Genomic DNA, 6,303 nt, shown 5'->3' with positions numbered 1-6,303 from the left:
TGAATAGATTATGGGGCGGTTTACCGGACAGGGTTTAAATTAAAACAGGAGTAGGCTTTAATCTAGATAGAATATTTAATCATGTTTTAAAAAATGGCTTTCTGAAACACAGATTAAGAACAGATTACTAACACATGGACTATGAAATTAAAATAAACAAGATTAATTTAAAACCAACTGTGCTAATCTGAATTAGCATGACCAAGGTGGCCTATAAACCATGGAACGAACCAAGAAAATGTTACAATTGTATGGAACTGAGAAGCAAATCCAAGAAAAACAATGACATCAGAAAAAAGAGTGCAATCAAAAAAAACAATTACTGAACAAGAGAAAAGGTACTCGGTTACTAACGTAACCTCGGTACTCTCTAGAAGAGGGAACGAGTACTGCGTAATATCTTACGCTAGGAGAAAACCTGTTTTCCACGAGATATTGAAGCCAAAAACGATCCTTAATTTTGAATTAATGTAAAACGCGTTGCGGCAGCATGCAGACATGCAAGGCGGCTCACGTGCCTATTGGCTGTCCTGCGGCAACTGCAGCAGCCTATCGAGAGAGGCCCTTTGGTGACAGTCCAATGGGGGCGCTTCGCGCCCACTGCGTCACCTTCCCGCAGAAGCGGGCGTGGCCTAGCCCTATAAAGGGGGTCGCACACCAGACGAGAAGCGCAGAGCCGCATCGCTTCTAGGACAACTCGAGGTATCGCACACCGGACGCGCACTTTCTCAGATTATGGCCAGCAATATTGTTATGTTTAAAGACATTATGGAATTAAGATAATGTCTGTGCTATGTTATGATTGTACTGAACAGTTTAATACAATCGTTGCTATGTCTTCAGTCTGAACACACTTTACCTCAGAGCGTTCGTAATGAGAATATCACCTAAAAATCCGCGAACATAAGCAATTTTAATTCTAGCTGCTGATTTCTGTAAATGAATGTAAAACTAAATGTATAATGCAGCACAGGGTGAAGTCAGTATGTACATTAACGACGATTTGAGACAAATAAATGTAAATTTAATATACAACTATGTAAATGGCGCTCTGTGGCGCGGCAAGGTTTTGAACAAGGTCCTGAGCCGTAGCTGGGCGCCGCGGACAGACGCCGAATGGCGCCGCCGGTGTGTGTAAACTCATAGAGAATAATGTGTTCAAATTTGACATGGTGCTGCGCGACGCGGCGCTGCGCTTCTCGTTCGGTGTGCGACCCCCTTAAATATAGCTCGATGGGCTGATATAACTGGTTTTTCATCGCCGAAGCGAACCAGAGCGTGTTGCAGGCACGGCAAGATACGCAGTACTCGTTCCCTCTTCTAGAGAGAACCGAGGTTACGTTAGTAACCGAGTACGTTCTCTTACGAGAGGTTCTCTCGTACTGCGTAATATCTTACGCTAGGGGAACACAATGTAAAACGCCGTGCGTGCTGGGATCCAACACCAAAGTCCCAAGGGCAGGTGCCCGGGGCTCATATAGTGCACAATCACCATGGACTCACAGAGAGTCTGAGAAGAGAGGCTAGCAGCGTCATTCCTAATAAGTTAGCATCCCAAAGGAGCTAATCACTGTCACAGTGTTACACACAGTCAGGGTGGAAACCTTTCGGCCTGAACTGTGTAACAGTATGGGTCTTACTTTTGCCCATGGGGAAATTTTATCGGTCAGCGTGCGGTGCTCAAGCGATTGTAGTATTCTGTGCCGAAGCAGTGGGGCAGACAATACTCGATTTTATACCGACAGTAGTTTAGCCTGTAAGGCGGGAACCTCTAGGTTATAAAACCTTATAAATGTAGACGGGGAGGCCCAGCCTGCCGCCATACAGATATCCTGTAAGGTAATCCCGCTAGACCAAGCCCACGACGAGGCCATGCCTCTTGTGGAGTGCGCTCTAACAACTAAAGGGCACTTAAGGCCCTTTGACTTGTATACCAGTGCTATGGCGTCAACTATCCATCTGGATAGGCTCTGTTTCGACGCGGCTAGTCCCTCAGCACGACCGCTGAACGGAACGAAACGAAAAGCTGCTCAGTCTGTCTGAAAACGGACAAGCGGGACAAATAAGCTCTTAATGCCCTGTCTGGGCAAAGGAAACTCGCGTCCATCTCCTCGATATAAACGGTGTGTTGAGGGATTTAGGCACATATCCGTGTCTTGGTTTGAGTATGACTTTCGAGTCATTTGGGCCAAATTCCAAACACGTCGCGCTCACCGAGAGCGCTTGCAAATCCCCTATGCGCTTTACTGAAGCGAGAGCCATAAGAAACACTGTCTTGAACGACAGATGAATTGGCTCAAACGGGGCACCTTTCATGGCTTCCAGAACCGTGGAAAGGTCCCACATGGGGATTGAGGGGGGTCTGGGAGGATTCAGCCTCTTAGCTCCTTTTAGGAAGCGGATGACCAGATCATTTTTCCCCAGTGACTGGCCAGTCACGGGTTTTGTAAACGCAGCTATGGCCGCCACATAAACTTTGAGCGTGGATGGGGTTCTGCCCTTATCCAGCAGCTCTTGAAGGAAGGAGAGCACTTCCGTAACCCCGCAGTCTAGGGGTGAAAAGCCTCAGGCTTTGCACCAGCCAGCAAACACCGACAATTTTGAGGCATAGAGTCGTCTAGTAGACGGCGCTCTGACTCCATAGGAGGAGATGGTGGGCGAGTTGCGACATGCGGCGGGAGCGTAGACCACCTTGGCGGTTGATGTACGCAACGGTCGCAGTGTTGTCCGTACGGACCAGAACGTGCTTGCCACGTAGCGGCCCTTTGAGGCGGCCCAGTGCAAGGCGTACTGTAAGCAACTCGAGGCAATTGATTTGCCAATGCAGTTGAGGCCCCGTCCACAGACCTGAAACTGCATGCCCGTTGTACGTGGCCCCCCAGCCGGTGGCAGAGGCATCTGTGAAGACCACAGCATGCCTGGACACTTGTTCTAGGGGAACGCCTGCCTGTAGAAACGAAGGGTCCGACCACGGGCTGAAGGTTTGGAGGCAGTGCGGGGTGACGTGCACCAGGTACGTGCCACTCTGCCACGCCCATCTCGGGACTCGGCCGTTAAGCCAGTGCTGAAGCGGTCTCATATGAAGCAATCCGAGCGGCGTTACTGCGGCTGCGGATGCCATATGCCCCAGGAGCCTCTGAAAAAGTGTCAGTGGGACTGCTGTCCTGCTCTTGATTGTACTCAAGCAGTTCAACACTGACCGGACACGCTCCTCAGTGAGTCGCGCTGTCTGGTTGAACGAGTCCAACTCCATACCGAGATAAGAGATCCTCTGCACAGGGGAGAGTTTGCTCTTGTCCCAGTTGACCCGAAGGCCCAACAGGCTGAGGTGACGGAGCATCATGTCCCTGTGTTCGCACAACTGATCCCGAGACTGAGCCAGAATCAGCCAGTCGTCGAGATAGTTGAGAATACGAACGCCGCGTTCTCAGAGTGGAACAATTGCTGCCTCCGCGACTTTCGTGAAGACACGGGGCGACAGGGACAGCCCGAAGGGCAGGACTTTGTACTAATATGCCCGTCCCTCGAACGCAAACCGCAGGAACGGTCTGTGTCGAGGAAGAATCGAGACAAGAAAGTCCTTCAGGTCTATCGCTGCAAACCAATCTTGGGGACGGATGCACTCGAAAATGCGTTTCTGCGTGAGCATCTTGAACGGGAGCTTGTGCAGGGCCCGATTCAAGGTTCGCAGGTCCAAGATTGGCCGTAACCCACCGCCTTTCTTGGGTACAATGAAGTAGGGGCTGTAGAACCCTGTCCTCATATCGGCTGGAGGAACCGGCTCGATCGCGTCCTTCGCCAGTAGGACATCGATCTCTGCCCGCAAGACAGGGGCATCGGAACTCCGCACAGAGGTGAAGTGGATGCCCCTGAACTTGGGAGGGCGCCGGGCGAACTGAATCGCATAGCCGAGCCTGATGGTATGGATGAGCCAGCGAGACGGGCTGGGAAGCGCTAGCCAGGCTCCCAGACACCGCGCAAGCGGGACCAACGGGACCACAGACGTACCCGGGGAGGGGCAGCGAGGTGGAACACAGGGACTCGGCTCGGGAGGCACTGAGGCGGCCCGAAACGGAGTCTGAGTTTGTTGTAGCACACTTACCTGGTTCCAGGGTGGGGCAGAGGGTGCGTGGGAAGGCTTGGTGGCGTCCCTGAACCGCACACTGCTGCCCGCTGGCGATGGAAGAGGGGGAAAGGAGTGGCAAGGCATTGAAGCGTCGCTCACTGCAATCCGCGCCCTCTTGTGACCCAGAGATGGAAGAAATTGCTCTTTTATTGAAAATGTGGGTACCGCTGGACTCCGGGGAGCGGAACAGAAACAAAATGAAACAAAAGATTCTCCACCCGGTCCTCCTCCGGGGGAGACTATCTCCCGAAGAGCAGCTTCCTCCATCGCTGGGTCGCCCGTCTCAGGGCTGCTTGCGCCGCGATGGTCATGTTCCCGCAATGAGAACATGAGTCATCCATGAGCGCCATTTCAGCGTGCCTATAGCCCAAACACGTGAGACAGCGATCATGCCCGTCAGCCGGAGTCAAACATTGGCCGCATCCAGAAACACACGATCTGAATGACATCTTGAAAAAGACGCAGACAGATTGTCTTAGTTCTTTCAGATGTGCTCTGAGGTGGTGAAACGCACAGGGAGATAGCCGCGGCTACACACCAGGAAAGCAACCTAGTGTGAGCACTCACTCTTAATTGTCACGCCCACCGAACCGACAAAGCTGTGAAAACAGCTGTTTGTGCTCTTATGAGAAGACGGACGCAGAGAGATCGCGACCCTCGCTGTCAGCGCCGTCACACCAACACCACGAACCAGAGATTCTTCTCGCCAGAGACTCGAAGACACTCAGTAGATCTTTGCAGGAGACAGGAACAGCATACACCATCTGGCTCCGAAGCGAAAGACAAGGATGCGAATGCACCTGCTGCTTGTTATATGCTCGCGCCGCGATGCACAGCAGCTGGTGCAATTATCGCATCCCAATATGCATTGGCTCGTTTTATTTCACTCGAAGTAGATAGGCTCTCGCAAGCGATCCCCATTCGTCAGAATCACTTCTGACTCACGTTGTAGTGATCTGACGAAGGGGAACAGCTTATTAAACTCTGGACTAGACCAAGTCTAGGACTACTTAAAACCATGACAGAGAAAGCAGATTTCTTTTAATCTGGTTTAAAAGGTCACTTTAGTAAAGGACTATGCTTAATCGCTGTCTGGGAAACTGCCCCAAAGAGTTATCGAAGAGAAATATCGAAAATAAAAATATGTTCAAAAAAAAAAAAAAAAAAAGGATCTTACAGACTGCCAGCCAATCTGATTGAAAACCCAAATGTTTGTAGCCTATATCCTCCCCTTTCTTGGTTTGTCAGTTTGTTGCCCGGTTTTACAGACATGGTTTAAGCCTAGTCCCAGACTAAAATGCAAGTTTGAGCGGTTTTAACTGAAATCAATCTTAAAATATGTCAGTGCCATTGTTTTGTCTGAAGATGCACATCGGTAATGTTTTTATTTTTTTTTCTAAAGCACTTTTGTCAAATCTAAATGTCCTAATTTAACTATAGCCTACTCCTGGCTTAATATAAGCCTTGTCTGTGAAACAGTGCTTGTGTTTCATAAATGACCACCCTTAACGCTGCTTTTTTCCATATAATTTATAGTAGGCTACATTTGTTATTTTAGTATTTTTATTTAGTTGTCAAAGACCAAACTCATCATCAAACAAATTTGATGTTTGATATTTTCTGTAGGCCTGTATTTCAGGTTGCCTAATTAAGGGCAGAGGCACGGTTGCCTTGTACAGGTGTTGTGCCGAATTTCAACACCCACCAAATTATTACCCCCCTAGCATTGGTAGGTTTAGGATTAGTTGTGGGGGAGGGGTTAGGATTAGGGGCGGGGTTGGGATTAGGCAATCAGGTACTGACTTCAAAGAGGGGGGTAATAATTTGGCAGGGGGTCAAAATTAGGCACAACACCTGTTACGATTGAGCGAAACAGAGAAATGAACCACACCTGCTACACAGGGGTTGCCAAATCTTCGAATTTCCTGTGGAATTGAGCTACTGTTGCCTCGGATTGATTGAAAAAAGTTTTGACATATTTCATAAAATATATTTGACTGAAATACTTGTATTTATATGTTTTATATTCTAACAATGATAAAACTGTGCTAGATATTGAGTTTTGTAAAGGAGGGCCACTAGTCTTTGGGCTGTATTTATGATCACTATGATAAAGTGGTTTTCATTTTGCATAACAGCAATTGTAAAATATGTTTTTTATGTATGGGGATGGCATA

Source organism: Rhinichthys klamathensis, unplaced genomic scaffold, assembly GCF_029890125.1.
Source record: "Rhinichthys klamathensis goyatoka isolate OS25496 unplaced genomic scaffold, OSU_Roscu_1.1 h1tg000094l_1, whole genome shotgun sequence".
Classification (NCBI taxonomy): domain Eukaryota; kingdom Metazoa; phylum Chordata; class Actinopteri; order Cypriniformes; family Leuciscidae; genus Rhinichthys; species Rhinichthys klamathensis.
This window is presented reverse-complemented; position numbering follows the sequence as displayed.